We start from the raw sequence: 25,064 nt of genomic DNA on the forward strand, positions 1-25,064 counted from the left end.
AATTCCAATGGTTTTAAGCATAAGAAAGAAACAACAATGGAGCTGTTATCTGTTAAAAGTGTGGGCACAAACAGGTAGTTGGACATTCCCTGAGGGGTCTCAGATTGGACAGGGTGAAGGCCAGACTGAGGGGCCCCTTTCTACCCCTCCCTACCCCAGTGCACGAATTTTGTGCACCGGGCTACTAGTTTAGTATAAGTGGGAAATTCAGAGCAAGATTGGTGGTGGATTATATTAACGTCAGTATTTAGTTTATGTAATTGTACTATGTTTTGTCAAGATGTTGTCATAAGGAAATTGGGAAAAAGGCATAATGAGATCTCTATTTCTTACAACTGCATGTTAATCTGCAATCATCTAAAAAGAAAATGTTTTATTTAAAAACAATAATGCATGGAATTTATCATGTAACATTAGTTAGTACTTTCCACATGATAAAAATTCTGTTTTTTGGTGGCTTTTCTGTTATTGTCATTAGGAAATTGTCCCTTTCTTAACTCTCTACTATTCCTATCTGGTAGCTACACATTTCAAATATAGCTGAGACCTTTTTCTGTTTCTTTGTCCTCATTTTTTTCTTTTAGTTTTTACTCATTTTACAGTACAGTAGCAATTCCTAAAATCATTTCTTCAGCCTCTTGTACTTTGGTTTGAAAATATGATTACAAATCTTTCACTGCCAAATTACTCTTTTGGGGCAGCATTTGGTTGTCTTCATGCATAATGAACTGGGCGCACCTGTTTATATGCTCTCGGTCAATAAATAGTGCTGTTAGAAATATTCTTTTATCAAAAAGAATATTATTTTATTCACTTATTTACTTTTAAAATTTTCTCTAAATAAGATATTAAGTTAATGAAATTTTTTGCATCCTCACCTTATAACATTTTACTGTCCTCATTCTGGGCCAAGCCCTTCTTTTCTTTCTTTATTCATTTGGTTATTTACCGTTTATCCTTTCTCACCGTTGCCCACTCCCGTACTCCACATCCCATGGTCAGTGTTCTATTTTATTTATGCGTGTGTCCTCGTAAAATCCTGGAGGGCTTTTTTTTGTGTGTTTCACATTTACATAGGTATTATATCTGTGTATTTTATATCTGTTTAAATATAGTTATTTGTGGATAAATTTGAGTATTTGTTGAATTCTTTAAAATATTTAGCTAGAATTTTGGTTAGGATTCCACTGAATTTTTAGATTAATTTGAGAAGAACTGAGCCTCTTCAGTGCTTAGTGCATGCCTGGGAAAGGCCTAAGTGATGGAGATTACACCTGATAGTGTCTGTGTTTCCTTCTGAGATTTTAACAAGGAAGTCCTAGTATCATTTGCCTAATGTCTCTTTGATGATGCTCTTAGTGTCCAAGCTTGAATAATTTTCACTGCATTTTCAGGACAAATTGTTGGATATGACCTAACACTTAGATGGTTGGTATAATATTAACACTAAAGTTACTGTTATAATGCTTGTAAATGTTCCCTTATTATTGTATTGTATAATTTTCAGTTATAGCATTGTGTCAGAAGGATTTGAAACCCTGAATATATCTTTTTGAAATTGTGTGGATAAACTTATTTGCATAAAGATCACCATACCTATGTCTTAGCTATAGCTAAAATAGTCCCGGGCAGATGGGCTTGGCTTATTTGGACTTTTCTTCTGCCAGTGATGTGTGCTTGACTTCAGTTTTCTGGGTGCTGTGGACAGAATTATGCCCCCCATATTCATATGTTCAAGACCTAACCCCCATGTGATAGTATTGGAGATAACATTTAAGGAGGTGGTTAAGTTTAAGTGAAGTCTTGATCCTATAGAACTGGTGCAATTAAACAAGACACCAGACACCAGAGCTCTGTCTCTGCGGTGTGAGCACAGAGAGGAGGGGCCCTCTGCGAGCCACACAGGGGGTGTCTCCAGAGCCTGGCCCTGCCGGCTCCCTGATCCCGGACTTCCAGTCTCCAGAATTATGAGCATGTCTGTCTGTGGTATTTTGTTATGGCAGCTTGAGCTAAGACACTAAGTCTGACATCAGAGTGATTGCCAAGTTCATTAATGTGTATCAGAGAATCATGAGTCAGCTTTCTATTAGAAGTCATTTTATAACAGTTTTGTTTTAGGTGTTTAGGCATTAATCAAGTACTGAGCCTTGGGTTGTATCTTGCCAAGTTTGTTGACTCCTGTTGAGCTACATGAAATGGCAACTGCTGTTTCTAGCCATCTCGGTGCCTGACATCATGGTTGCGTTTTGTGCACCATTCCCTGTCTTTTCTGACACGCAGGATATGAAATTATTTTGCTGTCTAATTCAGTTAGGTCACCTGTGACACTTAGAAAGCTGGGCTTCTGAAATGTAAAATAGTATTGTTATCCAAACAGCAAGTGGGAGTTCTTATTCTGGGTTCTTGTCCTATGAAGTTTGAAGAATAAAATTTGCGGACTAAGAGATTGTAAGCAAAAGCATGGGAATTTATTTCAAGCATACCAGGTATACAAACTCCCGCCTAGGGAGGGGTACCCAGATGGGTAACCAGTGAGTCTCTTTCTCTAAGGGGTTATAAATGCTGTCAGCTTCATTGTCTGTACATGATGCTTTCGAATTGGACCCTTCCTCATTTTATGTCCCCTCATGCTTTTTCCTAATTGGCCGATTTCCCCCTTCCCTGCCAGGTATCATTTTCAAAGTTTCAAAGCTCACCCCTGTGCCCCCCTTTTCGTCTCCCCCTTCTCTTGTAACATTGTGCTGCTCTTGTAAGATAAACATTCGGGTGGTTTGTAGCTGGCTCCACCCGTCACATCACATAGGCATTCCTTTGCCATGGACCCTACCCTAACTGCCTCCCTTATCTCTAAATCCTCTCAGTATTGCCTGTACATCTTAGTATGTTTATTTTTTTCTAAGAAGGGCCGGTTTAGGAGTCCAAGCCACCTAGAAAATTGTAAAATTTCACTTATATTATTATTTTTTTCCTTAAAAAAAACTTTTATTGTTGAGAGTATTATAGATGTCCCTCACTTTTCCCCTCATTGTCCTTCTCCACCTGGCTCCTGCCCTGCCCACAACCAGGCCTTCACCACCCTTTTGTCTGAGTCCATGGGCAATGCATATATGTATTTAAGCTCTTTGGTTAATCACTTACATTATTTTTTATATCATGCACTTTTTTCCTCAGGGAGATATGTCATAGCAATTCAGTGTTTTCTCAGATCTATTTTTATGAACTTATTATCAATGATTACACATGCTAAATATTGAGTCAACCTAATGGAATATTGAGACAACATTGTAGGAACACAAACACTGCCGTTGTCATTGGAGGAAGGAAAACAACGAAAACTTAATGTGATAAACACTTTCAGGATATTATTTATCCTGGACAAATTACAGGTGAAGTCCTGCAGAGCTCAAATGCATTGCAGAAAATTGGCCACTGCTTTGTTCTGAGGATGTGTAGGTCACTTGCAGAATAGTTTAGTTAGCTTTTTATTTTTTTACAAGCCTTTTAACTTCAGTAGCTCAGGCTTGTGCCTGCTATCAAATAAGTTTGGTTGCTTAGAAATAATCTGAGGTTAAGTTATGATAGCTATCAGAGACTTAATAGCTTTCTTTTTGTGTGAAAAAGAATAATTCTGGTTACTTCTATTTCCTTTAGTCAGCCACAGTTTGTGATATAAAGAAGGGCTTAGAGGATAGATTAGAAAATGTTTCTTAACCTATAACAAAATGTTCCACATTAGCTATGTCATCTTTATGTTATTTTCTGGGACTTATGGGCTATTATGTTGTGAGTATTCTTACACGAAGGCTTGTAAACAATTGTAGACATTTTTACACAATTGTAACCTTGCTGTAGTTTGATGGTAAATCAGAAGACAGGTAATATATTTCACAGAGAGCCCTTTGTCATTTTCTAGTACCTTCTTGCCCTTGGCAATTTCTTTGTCTCCTTTGTTATTTACATAACAATAGGTACCCAGGATTTTCATTTTAAAAAATCCTATTCCCATTTATTGTTGGTAGGAATGCAAAATGGTACCATCTCTTTGGAAGACAGCTGGGTTGTTGCTTACAAAATTGAACATAGCTTTACCATATGTGGCTGATACAGCAGTCAGGTTCCTTGGTATTTATTTACCCAAAGGATTTGAAAACTTATGTCCACAAAAAAGCAGCTTTATTTGTAAATGCCAAATTTTGGAAACAACCGAGATGTTCTCCTGTAGGTGAATGGATAAATAAACTGGTACATTCAGATAGTGGAATACTATTCAGTGGTAAAGAGAAATGAGTTATCAATCCATGAAATGCCATGGAGGAACCTTAACAGTATATTATTAAGTGAAAGAATCCAAAGTGAAATGACTGCATACTGTGTCATTCCATATATATATATACTGGAAAAGGCCAAAGGCCAAACTATAGAGATAGTACAAAGATCAGTCTTTGACAGGGGATAGGGAGGAGAGAGGGATGAATGGGTGGAAAACAGAGGATTTTCAGGGCAGTGAAACTACTCTGTATGATACTATAAAGGTGGATACATGTCATTAAGCATTTGTCAACACTTATGGAAAGTGCAACATCGCCGGTTAAAAGTAATGTAAATATAGACTTTAGGTAAATATGATATACCAAGTAAGTTCATCAGTTTTAACAAATGTACCACCTTGATGGGGATGTTAAAAAGGAGGGAAGCTATGCATATATGGGAGTATGGGGTATATGGGAAATATCTGTACCTTCCATTAGATTTTTCTGTGAACCTAAAACTGCTCAAAATATAAATCATAATAAAAAAAATCATGAATCTCCATTTGACTGGTATTTAGTCATTTCAAACCAGAGAGGTAAGTCATGAAAACCTGGCTTGCCTTTCTGGGGTTCCGTGCAAAGTCCTCCAGGGCCTGAGAACCATGATGGCTTAAAATGAACCCTGACGAAAGGTTCATGGCTTTGTCTGAAAGAGAAGTTTGGTTCTGATTTAGTTCAAATTGGCTATGGGAAAGTTATAGAAGGAAATATTTCTTTGGTGTGGTAAACTGAAATTTACTGGCCTCCAAGGGAAATTCTGTAAATTACTGGTTGCCTTGCTCTTATGTTTTGGTGCAATATAATGCCATAATAGGTAATGTAAAGCTGAAATGTAATACAAAGGAATTTCATATCATTTTTTTTCTCTAGAGAGTTCAGATAGGATCAAAGTTAGATTGAATCAAGCTAGGGAAGCAATGCCATTGAACTGAGAAAATTTGATATGGCCAGACAGCATTAAAGAACTAATAAAATGAAATTGAGTGGTTGTGGAAAGACTTAGAAATTGGTAATGAAAACCTTTTACAATTCAGTGGCTATCATAAGCATTAAATAATATTTATTCAGCACTCTCCTGTGTTTGGGTCCTTGGTTGCATCTATTTAATATTATACAAATTTATTTTTTATCCTCTGGAATCTATACTTAAAAAAATTGGAATTTGAGGACAGAGTAAGTCATGGGACACATGCTTGAAGTTGGGTTAGAGTTTTTACATCTGAACTATCTGTGCAGGACATAGCTTCATATTCAAGATACATGCAAATGCTTTCACAGTTATAATGGAAAACTGGTGCTGCTGGCCACCTGGTACAGTTTGGGGCCACTACTGTATCTTAATGTTTAGGCACTAGCAGTTTTATTCACCATTGATTTTGTAGTATCTGTGAAAATGTCAACACAGTGAAAAAGCAAATAATATTTTGGATTATTTTGAAACCAGTTTTTACTTATGGATCCCCTGATATGACTTGTAAAACTCCCAGAGGTTTGAGAACCACATTTAAAAGAACAAAAGTTCTAGTCTAAGATTTCCAAGAAGAAGAGAGGCCATGCTCTTTCTTCTTAGCTCTTCCTTCTGTTTGATCTTGAAAGTGCAACTCTTTTCTTTAAAACGTTTTTAAATCCCATAGCACTGGGAATATCTATATTCTTTAATTAAAATTTCCAGTTTTTTCTTTTAGAAGAATTACATTAACTTTTGGGAGAATATTATTGCATAGTGTTTTTGTTTTTTAAAACATTTTTTTTTATTGATTTCAGAAAGGAAGGGAGAGGGAGAGAGAGAAACGTCAATGATGAGTGAGAATCACTGATTGGCTACCTCCTGCACGCCCCCTACTAGGGATGGAGCCCACAACCCAGGCATGTGCCCTAACTGGGAATCGAATCGAACCATGACCTCCTGTTTCACAGGTCCACACTCAACCACTGAGCCATGCTGGTCAGGCCCTGCACAGTGTTTTGATTAAGGGAAAGAATACAATGCATTTTTTAATTGATGAAAACTTTCGTACATTTTCTTAAAATGTACTAGCATTTATATAGATATCTGTGAAAGAATGCCGAAAAACTAGAGATATAGATATTTTCAAAAGTTATTAAAAAGAACATATTCTAGGATTACCAAAGAGCCTCTGATTTACTGTAGAGATTATGTGTTTATTGGAATATAAATATTTTCTTCTTAGGTTTTTTTGCTAAATTGAGCCATGAAATTATGGCTAATAGATGAATAATTATTTTTATTTAAAAAAATATAGTAGTTACAAGATATCATCTAGTCGCTCCTTCATGGTTCAGGACGTCTGCTTACATCCCAGCAGCATATACACATTCCAGCTCACGGGGAGGAGAAAGGGATAGAAAAACCAGACACTTTTTACTTAAGAACACTTTTCTCTAGGGACACATTTAACACGATATTTCAAGTTATATCCTATTGACCAGAATTTAGCCTGCGAGCCACAGTTGGCTGCAAGAGATGCTATAAAATAGTATCTGTTCTAGACAGAAATATGCCCAGTTAACCATGACAACTCTTATCAGGAGGAAGGGAGTCAGCTTGAGAACTAACAGTGCTTGCCACATGCCTGTAGTTAGCCCCCTCTGTCTAAAGAATATGTGGTATTGTGTGTGTGAAGTTGGCATGGTCTTAAAATTTCTTTCATTTGAAACACACAGTCAGCACACATTTGTGGGCAACAATAACATTTTATAAGTATGAGCATGTTTCAAAATGATTATGTTTATGTAGTTGGCGTAGTGTATACTACTTGTGAGGATTGTAATGAGTTGCAAATATATAGAGGTTTAAACTTTTTACAAAGTACATTCACACCACCCACGTCAATCTTATATAATCTACATAGCATTTATAAGGTATATAGGATAAAGGTACTATCCCCATTTTATTACTGGAAAAATGGAATTATATGGGTTGATGTTGAAACTGGGATTAGTATTTATTGATCCATACTATTGGGCTATTAATAGAAGGAAATAATGGCATGGGTTTTTGAGAACAGAGGATAATTAGAAATAATTTATATTTTAGTTTGAATGATGTATCCTAGTGGGCATGACATTCTTTCCATTTGAAAATGTAGCATCCCAGAATCCATTTTTTCCTCTCACTCACCTGAGCAGTGATATCTTGGCCAGGGTCAGAGCCTCCCATTTTCCATTGCTGTGACTGTTTTCTTCTCCCAACAGACGCATCGATTGTTTGGTGTTGCTCAGTAACCTAAGTTCTATAGATAAACTTATCCATCACTTCCTTCCAACTGCAACGCACAAAAGTGATCTACATATTAATTGCCTTTTCGACATATTCCTTGTATAAAATAATAAGAGAATTCAACTATTTTTGTTTTACTGTAATATTACTTTGTGAAAGCAGTACCCTGGTAAATATTACCATAAACACAAAATGAAGCAAATGCTTTCAACAACTGACTCACATCATGGTGTTTTGAGCTAATGCCATATATTGCTCTGGAGGACAGCGTCTGTAATGTCTTCTCCAGTGGTCCTTCTGAAGAACACAATGTTTGTTTTAGCCCATTATCTGTGGAAGCAAACTTTCTGAAGATACCAATAGTGTAGTGAAGCCTGTGGTAGGGTGGGGACTGGGAGGAGGGGGTGAAAGGTGGGTATGAGGGACATCTAAAATACTGTCAACAGTAAAAAATAAACTTAAAATTTAAACATAGCAAAGGAGAAGAAAGCTATTGAGTCACTGACTGGGCCAGGAGCTGAACCTCCTATTTTTGAATTCTTAATTAAAAACTCAGATGTCATTGTTTAAATTTTAAACTCCTATCTGGTAAGAACTAAACTGATTACTAATCAAGGACTAAAATAAGATCACCTGGCATGAAGTTTATTTGATTTTAATAAAGTTATGTGTTGTAGGAACTAGTGATACAGCTTTCCATTAATATTAATAATCTCCACTACTCTGTTCAGTAACATTAACTATTATTAAATCCTCTCTACATCCTGAAGCACATTCTCCCCTTGGTTTCTGTAACTTTACTGTCTAACAAAGACTTGTCTGCTCCTTCTTGGTTTACTCTGCAGGCTCACCTTTATCCACCCAGCCATTGGATGGTAATGCAGGCACAGATCAGAATGAATTTAAATTGTTAGATGGTGTCACTTTAATCCCCTTCAATAATTCACTTTCTCTGGGTACCTTTAATATATAATGTGAAAGGCAAATATCGTTTTTTCTTTATCCAAATACAGAGAAGATGACAAAAATATTGAAAAGTCTGTCAGTTAACTAAATGATGACCCTCAACTATTGAGTTTTCATGCATTTCTCTGATGAGAATTTAAACAATTGAATGTAGAATTGTGGGACTTTTGGCATGGATCAGTTTTATAGTTTGTGGGTCAGAATGAATAAAATATTAACATCGCATAACATGTAAGTTAATTACATTCTTATATATTTTTTAGCAAGCATATATTGTTTTTTCCTCTAGTGACAAATTTTATTATTTTGGGGTAAATTTCAGTGGCAAAAATGGATATTTTTGATGTGTAATTTTCTGTGAAATGACAGGGGGAAATTGCAGATATCGTGAAATGAGAATGAACATTCACGCTCAGCCCTAGGCCCAGATAGTTTCTTTTGTGGATTAGATTTATAAAGTCCTATAGAAATACTTTGTATCTGTTTTCACTATATATTTTAAATCTTATAACACATTTTATCCTAATCTACCCACTGGGAAACACTAACTTAGTGATTATTCAAACAATTGTTTCTCTTCCTCCCCAACCCCACCTCATTTTAATCCATTTGTTATAAAACAACTGTTCATTCTTACAAGAACACTTTGGAAACTAGAATTATTGGGGAAAAGTACACAGTTGGCAGTCATCTGAATAATTTGATTCATGCAAAATTCCATTTTGAACAAGGAAAATCCTATCCCACTCACTACATCTCCAGGACTTATGTAATAACCTTGAGTAAATGCTTTGGCCACTTGGATGACACTGATGCAATTATTAACCTCCCACCTCCAGATATTATATACTCAAATGGAGTGTAGATAGCTGAGTCCATTTTTATTTTCTTTTGGCAAAACATCAACTATTATATATATGAGAAAAGAAGAAATAAGGAAGGAAGGAAAGAAGGGAAGGAGGCAGGGAGGGAGGGAGATAAAGGTGCTTAGCAAAAGCTTCCAATGGGGAAAGTGAGCAGTCATGAGCCTTGCCATAGACAGAGCAGGCCAAGTCTGGGATGTTATCAAGGAGCTCCTGATGGCTGCTCTTCTCATATATTGTGATAATGTTTGGATAATTCCTTATTCATTTGCACATAAGTTATCTATATATATAAAAGGCTAAGTTGACTCACACATGTGCAATACACATAAAGCTGGCGCCAATCGCACTATTGTGTTTCATTCTGTCATTGTCAATCATGAATTTTGTTGACACTTCTATTATAGGGGAAAGGTAAATGGCGATATTAAAATATTTCTTCTAATTAATTTCCTTTCAATGCACATGAATCCATGCACCAGGACACTAGTATAACAATAAATAACATAACCCCTTTATTAGTGATTAATATTCCAAAAATCCTATAAAACAAAATATGTGTTTATGCAAAGAATATTTAAATCAATAACTTGATATGTCAGAAATTATTCTGAACAATTCTGTAAAATTGGTTGCCATTTTATGTGCTTTGGAGCTTTTCTTATTTATTTCTTTGTTTGTTTTCTGTTGAAAGTAGTGTAGATTATCTCTGAGGAGAGAGGAAGAATGTAGTCTGGGAGAGAAGACCTATGTGGCTTAACCATATTGGCAATATCTTACTTCTTTAGCTGGATGATGGATAAATGGGTATTTACAGTCTTATTCCTTTTTTAAAAAATAGAGGAATGGAGAGGAAGAGAGAGATAGTAACATCAATGATGAGAGAGAATCATTGATTGGTCACCTCCTGCACACTCCCTGGTGGGGATGGAGCAACCCAGGCATGTGCCTGACTGGGAATCGAACCATAACCTTCTGGTTCACAGGTCAATGATCAACCACTGAGCCACACTGGAATAGGAAAAGGAAATATTTATTCCTTTTGATGTAATAAATTTTTAATAAGAATACAATATTATAAAGCAGACTTAATAATCCCTTGCTTTGTGAACCTGAGCAAGTAAGTTGTATAATCATTCTGGATCTTAGTGGACTTTATGTAAAAAAAATTAACATGATAATTCATGAAGTCAGCAATAGACTGATGTATGGCCTGCTTTTGAGGACTACTTCAGTTTTATGACCATTAATTAGATCACTTATAATTCATTCATCCTTTTAACCTTTATGAAGTAGCTAATGTTTACATGCATATGTCACTGCTTTAAATGTATATACTGGTAAAGTTAAGTTTATTATAAGATCTCTAACATTTAGAAGGGAGGTGCCTTTTCTAGAATCAAGAGTAATAGGAAGTGAAAGTATTAGTTGTTTATTGTCTGAACACAATCTGAAACAGTGTACAATTAGATTAATTCATGGAAAATAGAATCATAGAATGATAGAGCTGGAAGGAACCTCAGAGATTATCTAATTTGCATCTTCAATTATAAATGGGGAAATGATTACAGTTCATAGTGGCCTTACACAACTAGTTAATGGAAGAGCTGGTACTAAAACTAAGATTTCAGAGCTTTTCTCACCCTTTCCTTTCCTCTGCATTGGTATTTCCCAAAGTTCTTCTAAAATTCTTCAGATGAGTGTAAGGAAATAAACGACTAACAAACAATAACAACAAAAGTAGGATTTTGTGGTATAGTCACTTTTTGAAATTTTGCATTCTAAATCCTCCTTGTGGATTCACAACACACCCTAGTGTAGTATAGGCTCCGAGAAGGCCTGCAGTGAAGGAATCTATAACTATTTAATCCACTCTTTCCAAAAATGTTTGGCAACTGAGTCCCTATTATATGAAATAGTACATTTTGAAGAAGAAAGTTTGAACAATGCTATGAAATATCATATCACTTTTTATTATCATGCAATCTAGTTGAATAATAGATGAATTTTTAAAATTTGGTTAATTGATATGGTAGCCTTGAAATCCATCTTAACCTAAAGACAGTTTCTCAATAAAGGGGTCAGTGTTCCATAAGCGCTTTTAAAACTTTGGTTCATCACTCAAGGGAGGGACTAAGGAGAGAGAATATGGTCCTCTCTAGTGAAAACTGCAACATGCTCATGAAAATGGTAGTTAGTAATTCTAATGTAAATATAGGTATTAGGCTATGGCAGAGGAAACAGAATTGAGAGGAGAGAGAGAAGAGGGATCAGAGCCATTTCAGAATGACATGCTTGCAGGAGGCAACCAATCGGTGTGTTTCTCTCACACCGATATTTCTCTCTGTCTTTCCCTCTCTCTTCCACTTTCTCTAAAAATCAATGGAAAAATATCCTCGGGTGAGGATTTAAAAAATAAATTTAAATACTACTACCAGGAAACTTGTACACACGAGTGCTTACGGTAACTGTGTTGACCTATCCTTGTCTCACGGAGGCACTCCTCAAGCCAAGTGAAAACATGAGATAGTTCCTGAGGAAGATGATCAATGTGAGGGAAGGAGGAAGAAGGAATGACATCAAACATAGACATGCTAAAGATAAGCTGGGCAACATGCCACTTCCTCCATGAGATATTTTTGAATCTCCCAACAAAATAAACTCTTCCATATCTAAACTCCTAAAAACTTTTCTTCTTTTACTCTGTAATTTTACATAGCCTGCTTTCGAGTTTCCTTCAGTTAGTTGAGTATATGTTTTGTCACTCCCAAGATATTGTTCTAGAGGACAAGGACTGTCTGTAGTTGTTCCCTTTGCTGAGTTCCATGGTGCTGGCAGATTACTTTGCATAAATTGTTCCTCAATGAATGTTTGCTTGATGAATACAAATATGACAAAATCAACAAGCATGCATTGTATACCTAGTGCATAACTACAGTTGAGAACTGATGATCCCTTCTCTCAAGAGGGTTACAGTTTACTTGAGGCAACACACTAAAAAAGAAAGACTATTCTGTATTAAAACCTTGATATCAGACATTTCCATAAAAGGGATAGGTCAGAGAAAGCTTCAAAGAGAATATAGTGTTGAAAATTATTATTTATTGAAGGTGGTGTTGGTTGGATGCATTACTTTCTGACTGCCAATTAAACAAATTATCATAAATTTAGTCTTAAAAGAATACAAAGTTATCACCTTACAGTTCTGGAGATCAGAAGTCTGAAATGAGTGTCATGGAGCTAAAATGAAAGTATTGGTAGAGCTGCATTCCTCCTAGAAATTCCAGGAGTGATTCCATTTCCTTGCCTTTTCTAAGTCCTGGAGACTGCTTGCAGTCCTTTGCTTGTGGCCTTTTGCTGAATCTGCATACTACAACCCCTGCTTCCATCTTGAAATCCTCCTGGCTTCCTTTTGTAAGGACCCTGTGATTATATTGGGCTCGACTAGATAATCCAGAATAATATCCCCATCTTAAAATCCTTAACTCTATCTGCAAAGTCCTTTTTGCTATGTAAGGTAATATGTTTGCAGTTTCTGGGGAATAGGGCATGGAAATCTTTGTTGGGGTCATTATTCTTTCTACCACAGTGGAGAATCAGCATGAGCTAAGTTCTGGAGGTTGAAAAAAAGCGTGCAGGGTATAAACTGAACAATAAAAAAGAACAAAAGAAAATGTAGACTACATGTTAAGGAGTGCGGCAAATGGAATTGCTGGTAGGCAGGTATTAGTTACAGAGGGCTTTACAGTTTAGGACAGGAGACTTAGATTTAATGCCTTTAATACCAGAGAACCACTCCAAGTTTTTAAGAAGTGGCTAGTGTTGTAAAATGGTATTTATTAGAGATCAGTCATGCAGGATTTGTAGGAGAGCCTGGTAGAAATTTTGAAGGCAAAGTTTGAAGAAAGTTTAAATGTATAATTGGGTATGTTGTCTTACATAGCTTTTTTTTTTTAGATATATAGATACTTAATACACTTCTATAGATTTTTTTTGATTAAAGAATTTATTTAGAGTGAAAATTATTAATATCTCACAAATCAGTAATTTTATATCTTATTTGGATCCAAGTCTTGGTTGTCTTTCATGACCATGTAATCTCCAAAGCAAGGCTCTGACCTGGCTGTCAATCGGTGTTTCCTCCTTGCTTTCTCATCATCTCTCATTCTGCCTTACGAACTGTATTCCATGGCTGTCCTGAAGGGACTCTTCTTTTTCTCTGGAGAAATCTCCTTTGAATGATAAATGACTTTTTCTTTTAACTGTTTTAAAATTTCTTCATTAATTCTTATCTTTGTGATATTGATGCCTTCTTCCTAGGTGGAAGGCACTCATATCAGATTGAATATTTACTTGGTTTATAAGGCAGTCTATTTTCTTCATTAGTTATGCTGATTTTAGTTGTGCATCTATCCATTGCAATCAGGAGTTCACTTTGATATCATACGCATATAATTCCCAGAATCTCGCTTGGGCTCCATGGTCTCTTCAAGGTCCTTCTCTGAAATGTTGACCTTCTCCCTCAGTTTCCTCGCCTTGTACTCTCAGCTTGTACTCTGAGCTGGACTTTGGACTTCCTGATAATTTGCAGGGGCATAAAACTCTCTGAAAAGGTGATATTATTAGTATTAGAACCAATAAATGTATTTTGGAAAATAGAATTTCATTGTCTTAATGAAGGTTGAAACCTGGTTGCTGAATCCTTTCTCATATTTTTCCTGTTTATATAACTAGAGGAATGGACACGTGGTTGACTCCAATTTATCAATTGCCATTATGGATCACACCCATATTTCAGTAGTGATGTGAATCCTGGGGTAGTTATAAAGAATACAGAGACGGTTTTGCTATAAGACACTTAAAAGATTTTTTTAACACATGATATCCAGTAAATTATACGTATCAGACATTACTAGTAAAACCCTTTGTTGGAATGCTTTGCACTTTCCAGAGAAGAGAAACGGAAATAACCTGTGATACAATCAGTCACAAATACAGTCCTGGAGGGTTTCGCCCATTCACGAGTGTTGTCTAACACACGTCTTCTTTGTAGCAGCAAGGCCCTGCCACCACTGTGCTTGGCTAGTTCACAAATCTGTTGCAACCTGTAGCTTCCCTGTCACTTCTCTGACTCTCCTCTCCTGCTAGGCTTTGTTTCCTGGCAGTAATTTAAACCTTCTGCTACTGCCATAGCTACTGCTGCTGGAACCGCCACAGCCACCTTGGTTTTGTGGTTTGGCAAAGTATTGGCTTCCATCACCATAGAGGCCAGAGCTTCTGCCTCCAAAGTTTCTTCCTTTCATGGGTCCAAAATTTGAAGATTAATAGCCATAATTGCCAAAATAATTGGAGGTACATATAATTCCCAGAATCTCGCTTGGGCTCCATGGTCCATTATAGCCATCTATTTGCCAACATATCCACCGCCACCATGGCGAAGATTAATAGCCATAATTGCCAAAATAATTGGAGGTTCTACCACCTCTAAAATTGCTTTTATCATTACTACATCCATTACAGCCATCTATTTGCCAACATATCCACCGCCACCATGGCTGCCACCAAAGCCATCTCAACCACCAAAGTTTCCTCCGCAATCAAAGTTGTCATTCCTACAAAAACTACCTCCAAGACCACTTAGTTTCCAGAATCACTTTGACCTCTTAAAGCATGAGCCATCTCATGCTTAGATAGGGCTCTCCTCACTTCACAGTTGTGGCCATTCACAGTATGGCATTTCTGAATAACAATCTTGTCTACAGAGTCATGGTCATCAAAGGTTACAAAAGCAAAGCCTCTGTTTTACTACTGCCTCCATCAGCCATGCTTTCAATTACTTCAACTTTCCCATACTGTTCCAAATAGTCTCTTAGGTGACGTTCTTCAGTGTTTTCTTTAATACCACCAACAAGTATCTTTTTCATGGTTAAATGGGCACCAGGTCTTTGAGAATCTTCTCTTAAGACAGCCTTCTCTGGTTCTGTCCACCTCATGCGGCCCTGCATTCATGGCTGCATCCTTGAGGATAACATAAATGCCCTCCTCAGTGGCATCGTGACAAACCCAAAGTCTCTGGAGTGCTTGGTGTTTGGATTTCTCACCAGGAGAGCCTGAGAGAACCCATTGATCAACATAGCTCCTCAGACTCTCCTCGCTCGTTTGAAAGCTCAAACCTCCCATAAAGAGCTTCCACAGCTGTTTAGGCTTTTGGAGAGACTCTTAGAGACGATGACTGTGGGAGGAGAGACTCCAACGATGCTTACTCCATGGCCTCCACCAGCAGAAAGGTCTGATTTCAAGTTTTCTTTCTTTTAATAGTTTTCCATTCTCATCATCCCATACAACAAAGAGGCGGAGGGAGTTAATCCCATTATTAACTCTTAGTAAGAGCCAAGTTTCTTTTGGTTTGCTGAAAATTGTATGCCAATAATAGCTTCAGTCCTTTTCTTTTGAAAAGACATAAATTTTTAACACAGAGGACACTGAAGAAATATTTACAAAGTAACACTACCTGCTTTGAAGATCTTTAACAATATGATAGACAGAGGGAGGGAAGATTAAAATTTTTTAAAAATATTTTTATTGATTTCAGAGAGGAAGGGAAAGGGGGAGAGAGATAGAAACATCAATGCAACCCAGGCATGTGCCATTGATTGCCTCCTCTATGCCCCTACTGGGGATCGAGCCTGCAACCCAGGCATGTGCCCTAACTGGGAATCAAACCCAGGACCTTTTGGTCCATGGGATGATGCTAAATCCACTGAGCCACCACAGCCAGGCAGATTTTTCTTTTTGGATAGATAATTAGAATGCCTTTTAATTAACATCAGGCCTCATATGTTTGATGATTTTATTCCTCAACACTTATACCTGCTATTTCTGTATTAATTGGTTTTATATTTAATTTTACTGTATGTACAAAGGCTACAGTCTATTAGATTTCAAAGAGCTATTAAAGGTTAGCCAACACAATATCCTACTCAGTAGAGGAATGTACTCTACAACATTTTTTCAGCAAATATTTTTGATCACCTGTTAATTAGCAGACATCTTGCCATGCATCAGGGAAGGCTAAAATCAAGATAGCCCTTCTACCTCCCTGGAAGTGAACAGTCTATTGCAGTACCTTGTAGTAGAGGATAAAATAAATGTCTATGTTTGAGGTAAAGGAGCACTGTAGTAGGAGAGCTAACACAGTTGGCAGCAGCTGGAAAGGTCATTTTGAGGAGTAATATTGGAGCCAAGTTTTGAACATGAAGCTTAGATAATAAAGAACATGCCAGATGAAACTGCACCATTGGTAAAGACTTCTAATACAGGCTATGTGTGTATGTCAATCTGAGGACCTGAGACTTAAATTGGTCTTCTGGACAGCATGATCACCTCCAGAGTTCACAAAGCAGCAATTAAAATTGTGAAGAGTGCTTATTGCCAAATATTGTTGCCTGTATATTTTGCTGAGATTTGCCTCCATGTTTTTAAACTACATTACTTAAAATTAGTCTAATTGTTCTTTCACATGACCATGTTTCAGATATTTAAAGGTGTTTCTTTTTTACCTTCTAACCTCCAAACTTAAAAGTTCCAGTCATTTAACCTATTCATCCTGCTCTTGCAACACTCCAGCCTCAGAATTGGGCTGGTCCAGTGAATAAGTAGCCTACCCTGTGTGTAGCAATGTTCTGACCTTCTTCTGGATTCTATGACAGGTCTAGGTGCCACTTATGATTGTACTGACATTTTTTAATTTTTCTCACTGTTAATTACCTTATATTATTGGCATATATTGACTTTAAACCCCATAAATTGCTTTTGTATGATCTACTACTAGGTGATCCTGCCCAATCTTGTTATTGTGCCCGTGACTTTTTAAACCTTGGAACAAGATTTTACATATATCTTTGTTCAATTTAATTAATTTAATTTTAATATAGGTCTAGCATCATTAATTGTAGAGATGCTTAAATTTTTATACTGCTTTTCTACAATGTCAACCCTTTATGTTTTTATGTGATTAATTATTTTTATTGGGATGGCATTGGTTAATAAAACTATATCGGTTTCAGATGTACAATTCTAAAATACATAATCTGTATATTGTATTGGGTGTTTACCACTCCAAGTCACATCTCCTTCCATCATCATTTATTCCCCCTATAGGCTCTTCTACCTCCTCACATCCCTCTCCCTTCTGGCAGTCACTATACTGTTATCTGTGTCCATGAGTTTTCCTTCCTCCCTCCCTTCCTCTCTCTTTCTCTTTCTTTTTTTTTCTTAATCCCTTCACCCTTCTCACCCAGCCCTGAACTAACCCATTATGTTTTTCAATCATGTGCAAGTTAGATAACCATACTTTAATATAAACTTGTGCTGAAATGTAGAATTTCAAAGTATGTTTACAGCATCCTACAGCAGGGCACCATAGACCACCCATCAAAGTTGATAATATCCAAATATTCAATTGCTTTGCTTTGGGAATTGGCTAATCATCCCTGGATTCACCTAAACCAGCAAATATTTTCCTATAATCCCAATTCATAATGACTGTGTTAAATGCCTTTCTAAATCAAGTCCACTATGTCTTTGACATTATCCAGATCAAGCAGTGTAACAACCTTAAAGCAAATGGAAATGGTGTTTGTTTGGCATCTTCTTTTCTTAATGAATCTTTGTCCCAGAAGTCTCCATTTTGTTTTCTATGTGAATGTGACCTTATTTGGAAATAGCATCTTTGGAGATGCAGCCAAGTTAAGATGAGGTGGTTTAGGTGAGCCCTAATCTAATTGACTGGTGTCCTTGTAAGAGGAAAAGAAGAACAGGTACAGATGCACAGGAAGAATGACATATAACAACAGAGGCAGAGACTTAGTGATGTGTCTACAAGCATAGGGATGCCAGCAACAACAGAAGATAAAAGACATGGGAGAGTTTCTCCCCTGAGCCTTTGGAGAGAGCATGGCCCTGTTAGCACCTTGATTTAGGGCTTCAAGCCTCCAGATATAAGAGAACAAATTTCTATTGTTTTAAGCCACGAGTTTGTGGTACTTTGTTTCAGCAGCTCTAAAATGAATACATCTAGATGTGTTAATATCCAGAATTCACTTGGACCCCTTTTTTGAAAGTAGACCAGCATATACTCACCTTAATTCTTCTGACAATGTTTTGGTTCTTTATGATTCCAAAAATTATTGAAGGTGGATTAATAATGACATTTTCAAGATATTTCAATAATGTAGGATACAATTTCTCTGGTTTTACACTTTATATCATTAGATGTTCTTTATCCCACTATTCACTCATTTAAATTTGTTTATTGATTGCTCACTATGTATCACGGACTAAGGTAGTGGAAATCTACACTAATAAAAGGCAAACATGCAAATTGACCGTACCTTCACTATGCCTTAAGCCACACCCACCAGCCAATCAGAGTAACTATATGCAAATTAACCCAACCAAGATGGCGGCCGACAGCCACGGAGCTGGAGCAAGAAGGAGGCTTGGTTGCCCCAATGATGGAGGAAGCCAAGCTTCCCTAGCCGGCTCTGAGGTTCACTCAAGGCTACAAAGTTTCAATTATAGAAAGTAAATAAATCCCAGAAAAAAAAAAAGAGAGAAAAAGGAGAGGCTGGGAGCTTCCGTCGCCGGGGGGTTTGGCCAGCCTGAAAACGGCACTCAGGCTGGCCAGGCACCCCAGTGGGGACCACTCACCCTGAAGGGGGTGTGACCAGCCTGCAAATACCCATCAGCCCCTCACCTGGGCTGGCCAGGCACCCCAGCGGGACCCCCACCCTGATCTGGGACACCCTTCAGGGAAAACCAGCCGGCCCCCACCCATGCACCAGGCCTCTATCCTATATAATAAAAGGGTAATATGCAAATTGACCCTAACAGCAGAACGACTGGGAATGACTGGTCACTATGACACACACTGACCACCAGGAGGCAGATGCTCAATGCAGGAGCTGTCCCCTGGTAGTCAGTGCGCTCCTACAGGGGGAGCTCTGCTCAGCCACAAGCCAGGCTGATGGCTGCCAGCACAGCGGTGGTGTCAGCAGCCTCTCCCGCCTCCTCAGCAGCACTAAGGATGTCCAACTGCAGCTTAGGTCTGCTCCCTGCTGGCAAGTGGACATCCCCCAAGGGATGCAGGGCTGCCAGAGGGATGTCTGACTGCCAGCTTGGGCCCAATACCCCAGGGAGCGGGCTTAAGCCAGCAGGTGGACATCCTCCGAGGGGTCCCAGACTGCAAGAGCACATAGGCCGGGCTGAGGTACCCCTCCCAAGTGCACAAATTTTTGTGTACCGGGCCTCTAGCATAAACATAATCTTTGGATTCAAATAGCTTATGGATACCTCAGTTTCCTCATCAGTAAGTGGGGATAATGATGGTGGTGTGAGAATTCAGTGATACAGCATATAAAGCATTTAGCATAGCTCTTGTTACATCATGGAAGATAGCTGCTGTAGCATTATAGTAATGTAATTATATGACTAATATTAAGTAGGAAGGATGTAACTATAATAAGGAAAATAAAAGAAGAGCTTATGGATAAATGAGAGTGATAAGCCAGGTAGAATATCAATACAATACAGAGTATTGAAAGAAGGATACCTGTAATCCTAGGAGAAAGAAAGAAGAATGGGCCTACCTGCAAACGCTTATCATAGCACCAAATTTAAGTCTGGATACAATTGGATGTGTAGCACTAGCCTAAACCGAAACCAAAAATTAATTTATTAACTAAAACAAGCCGGAAGATTGAGGGAGCATTGAATGACATGGAGCTGTGAGAGAACAAGAAGCTTACTGGGAATTTAGATAGTAGATGTGTTAAGAATGCAGAGTCAATGTCAGGAAAGAGAGAGAGAGAGAGCTGGGACATGATAGATCTAGAATGTTTTCCTAAAATTAATAGGCAACCATTAAAATGACTGTCAACCCCTTCAAACTTGAGTAGTAAAACAAGCTCAAAGGAAAAGAAACAACAAAACAAAAACAAGTTGTTGATCCCAGTGTTGACTTAAATTATTTTATTTTAACCTTAATTAGTTATGTATAAACATAAAAATGTCTAGAATTATCATGCATAAATGATGTAATAAAAACATATAAAAATTTAAATGACAAAATTCCATAAAACTGATCAAGTTCAATTTTAAAATGAGAAAATAATGTTTTTCTGAAGCTAAATTGCACCTGTTGTACTACAAGTTTATTTTTCAAATTTTCAAATTAGTGCTTTATTTCTTCTTATTAATATCTCTTAGCTTGTCCATGCACCACTGATAAAAATAACATGCCCGTTGAACCCTTGGATAAAAATAAGCAACTTCTCTGAGATTGTCCAATCTACCAGAAACCATTAGCTTATTTAATGATTTAATAAAATTTCATGAAAATCTATAACAGAAATATACTTCTTTGGCATTTAAATATTTGTAATCAGATAAGAAGGAATAAAAAGTATCATGCAAAGCTTGTCTATTTTACAAGAGTATTTAGAAAAATCTAATAATTCAACAAAAGTCATAGTTGTTTTTTTTCCAATTAAATTATTTAAAAACTGTGGCCAAACTAGTAGATTAACTTTATTAGTTAGCTATACTATATAGGTTTTACTACCATGTATCTGGTGCCAATTCTGGTGCCGTTTATTTCTATTTGAACTGCTGTAAAACCTTCACCATGTATCCTTTAACATCATGTATTTGTGGATAGACTTCATTTGAAAAAATATTGCATTAGAGTGTTTTAAAACAAGACATCCTCTCTTCACACCAGTGTGGAATGGTAGAAAATAAGATTGAGGTTGTGACAGCAGGCTAATTCATATGTGTATGCTTCATTAATTTGCCTGTAAAGTGTTTACCACATAGTATCCTTTGGATGATGTTTCAGAAATAAATCATACTTTATAATCAAAAACCATCTAACATAAATATAGATGTAATTGCCGATTTCTGAGAATCGGCAGATATTTTAGCTTCCTAAAGGAGTAGCCCAGTAGCAGTAGCCCCTTTTGAAAATTAGCTAAGTAATTTATATGGGGGAACTCAGTATTAGCTTTATGTTGAGGTGCATGGAGAGTAGTTTAAAGAAAGCTTTGTTAACATTTAAACTCAAAGGAAGGCAGTATTTATGGCTTATGGAAATTTAGAGGATAGATATGATCTGTGCTCTTTCAAAATGAATTTCATGTATTGAAAAAGGTTTTAGTCCTATCAAGGAGTAGCAACTTAATTGATTGCTGGAGGTTGTTACTGAAAGATAAGATTCTTGTTATCTGCATTTCAGAAAAGACTGTCCCCTGTGTTCTTCCATAGAGAAATAGATAGCAATTCTAAACCACTGAAGTGCACACCACTGATACTATGCATTTTAATTGAGTGATTTGGCTCTTCACCTTAGTAATCATAAAGACTTGGAGCCCCATGGAAGCTCCTGATTTAGCAAACAAAGAGAACAATGTCTTTATTACCCCAGGCCAAGTAAAAGAAAAGGTACAGCTGTGCTAACACAACCTACAGGACCAACTGCAGAATGACATTGGAAACTGGTGATTTTCAGTCACTCATCCACATTCTCTTTCTGTATCTAGCTGGGCATGGAAAATTTCATTTTTCCTTCAAATTCTTGTCAACTCATCAAAATTGGTCTTTAGTTAAATAGTAATAGCGATTTCCACATTCTCTGAAGCCCTATATTAAAATCATTAAATGACAAGTATGATTCCTTAGGGAATTTTCTTTGATTGAATTTTTTCTGATAGGAGAAGTACCCTTTCATCCTTTCTCTCTTCTCCTCTCTTTTCTCCTCCTCCTCCTCCTCCTTCTTCTTCCTCTTCTTCTTCTTCTTCTCTCTCTCTCTCTCTCTCCCTCCTCCTCTCTCTCTCCTCCCTCCTTCCTTCCCTCCCTCCCTTCCTTCCTTCTTTCCTTTCATTTTAGAGCTCAAAGTTGAATTAGAGATCATCTAATTCAGCTTTTTAGTTGGAGGCCCAGATAGGTTCAACAGTGCCAGAGGCAGAACTACATCCTAGATTTTCCTGATCCAGGCCTTTTGGCACCAGGCATACGACCTCCTTATAAGTGCTAATAAGAGTACAAACAAATGGTATAAGCCTTGAGCCATAGATGCTGAGCATTTGCTGTGTATAAGGTGCTATAATCAGTGTTGTGGAGGAAACCAAGGTGAATGAGACGAAAGTTATTTCTTCATGTAGTTTGCATTCTACCAAGGGAAATAAGTAGTATTTGTAATAAGTATCACCTGAAGAGTTGTTTTTTTTTAAATCTTAGGTAAAAAGAATCAAGTTTAAGGTTATATTTTACTCCCCTCTCTTTTCTTCTTATTACATAGCTCTTTAACTATAAGTTTGTCTTTGAGGCCCAGGCAGGGACGGTGGGCTGACATAGTCAGGGTCAGCCACATCCACCTCAGTCCCTGGTCACACATAATTCACAAATGCCCCGATGTTGGGAAAATCCCCTAACCCCTTAGTTTACAGAATATAGTATTTTCAAAAAAATTCTCTAGAAATCTAAAAGAGAGAGAGAGAGAGAGAGAGAGAGAGAGAGAGAAGCATAGAAACAACGAACTGTTTATACTGATCAAGTTTCTTGAATCAGTATAATGTTTCTGAAAGTGCGGTCAGAGATCTGTTTGATCAGAGCAGTTTACAAAGCCCCTTCCATGCCTGCCTTCTCTCACGCCAGACCCTCAGGAAGTTACCCAGAGAATTTCTACCTCTGTTCCTTTCCTTATCCCAGTTTTTGGTCAAGGAAAGAATTGGAACAGAATTTTCCAGTCACTCCAGCAAAACTGTAGACTATAAAACTGTAGACATTAACTTCCTAAGGGAGAAAGCAATCATTACCTTTTTCTGAGTATTTCCAATGACACAAACAAAAGTCTTACCTATTTTCTTCATGCCTTCAGTGAGGTACGCTTCCTCCAGTGTTCACAGTAGAAAAGGCTATTTCTTCCCCAAGATTTACATTAAGTTCAAAAGCTGTTCAGAGGGAAGAGAGAGGAATTTATTTGAGATGTGGCTAAACAATAACTATGATAATGATTACAGCAATAACAGTATCAGCTACCACTTAATCTTTTTGCTTTTAGCAGAAACTAATGTATTACCTTTATTCTCTATACTTTATTTAATGCTTATAACAGTTATATGAAAGTGTAATAGTATTATTTTCATTTTACAGATGAGATGCTAAGTAATTTGTCTGAGGTCAGTAAGTAGAAGATATGTGGTTCCAACACACATCTCTGACCTCAAGCCATGCCATACATGCTTTCCACTATTAACAATGCATCTTTTGAAAAAGGGGTGGGTTGCGTGGGGCAGCCGATGCTCGCTCTGTCTTGCTTTCTCAGTGCACTTAAGGACATCTGTGCGCACTATCACAGCAGCTTGCTTCCTTTCAGGAGGAAGAAACGGCCAACTGCGTAATTCCTCAATTTTAGTTTATTCTGTCTTTAAGCACAATTTTTTCTCCAGTGCTTAATGAGGAGGAAACCCAAAGAACATACTTAACACTTGCTTTTATAAATTTTCTTCTTTTCATTGTTAGTTTTATTTTACAGAAAATTTGGCATAAAAAAAATCACACTACAAATGGTGATTTTGACTATATGCAAATTAGACTTCAATTTTAAAAAGTAGGGTAAAAGCTAATTTTAGCTGATGATAAGTGTTGGTAAGAGACTAACACAGGAAAATGAGATAGAGCAAAGAAAACGGTTTTCTTTTTTTTAACTGGAGTGATTTTCTCATATTCGATTTTGAGCATTTCATTTTTAATAGCTTGTTTGTTCAAGAAAAATGCAATTACCAAATTTTAATCTTGACTATGCAACATATAAAAGGAAACTCCAATTTTAAATCCTATCCTTCCACACACTTCTCTGCCTTCAGAGTCAGGGATGGAAAAGCATGCCCGATCTTGCTAACAATAGCTACTGTATGACCACTCTGGATGACGTAGCCCAAACTTGCATCTGAAGTTTGGTGCTTTGGGGAGGGGAATTGTTCTAGGATTGAGACTTGATGGGCATATTTCTGACAAATGGCAAGTGTATGGGGAAGCAAAAGCTCCTACCAACAAAGAGACACCTATTCACATCAATATAGGGAAAAAAGAACACTGCTTCATTACCGGGTGAACACTACAGAAGAGTACATGCGTGTAGGTAGCCCTCAAAACCAGGAAGTCAGGATGACATGTCACACAAGTTATACTGCTAAGTAGAAGAAAATGCAATAGAACTCCTATTTCCTCTGTTACATCTCAGGATAGGTTCCTAGGTTAACTCTAGAGCAGCGGTTCTCAACCTGTGGGTCGCGACCCCTTTGGCGGTCGAATGACCCTTTCACAGGGGTCGCCTAAGACCATCCTGCATATCAGATATTTACATTACGATTCATAACAGTAGCAGCATTACAGTTATGAAGTAGCAACAAAAATAATTTTATGGTTGGGTCACAACATGAGGAACTGTATTTAAAGGACCAGAAGGTTGAGAACCACTGCTCTAGAGGCATATGTTTCTGTTTCAAGCGGTGATGAGGCCCACACACCTGGAGAAATCTTTTCACTGTAAGATCAGACTGGACTTAGCTCCTCCTTGCAGAGGTCTATTTTCATTCCAGTGAGTGAGAGCAAGGACTCAAGTCC

General features: G+C 37.3%; 1 protein-coding gene and 1 pseudogene across 1 annotated transcript in view; one reads left to right on the forward strand and one right to left on the reverse strand.

The window, feature by feature from the left end:
- The window catches only part of GUCY1A2 (guanylate cyclase 1, soluble, alpha 2), a 296,176-nt gene that overhangs the window by 123,082 nt on the left and 148,030 nt on the right, over positions 1-25,064 (forward strand). The window lies entirely within an intron of this gene.
- LOC102257191 lies at positions 14,492-16,600 on the reverse strand (annotated as a pseudogene).

The sequence above is a fragment of the Myotis brandtii genome, unplaced genomic scaffold (assembly GCF_000412655.1).
Source record: "Myotis brandtii unplaced genomic scaffold, ASM41265v1 scaffold920, whole genome shotgun sequence".
In the NCBI taxonomy this organism is placed as follows: domain Eukaryota; kingdom Metazoa; phylum Chordata; class Mammalia; order Chiroptera; family Vespertilionidae; genus Myotis; species Myotis brandtii.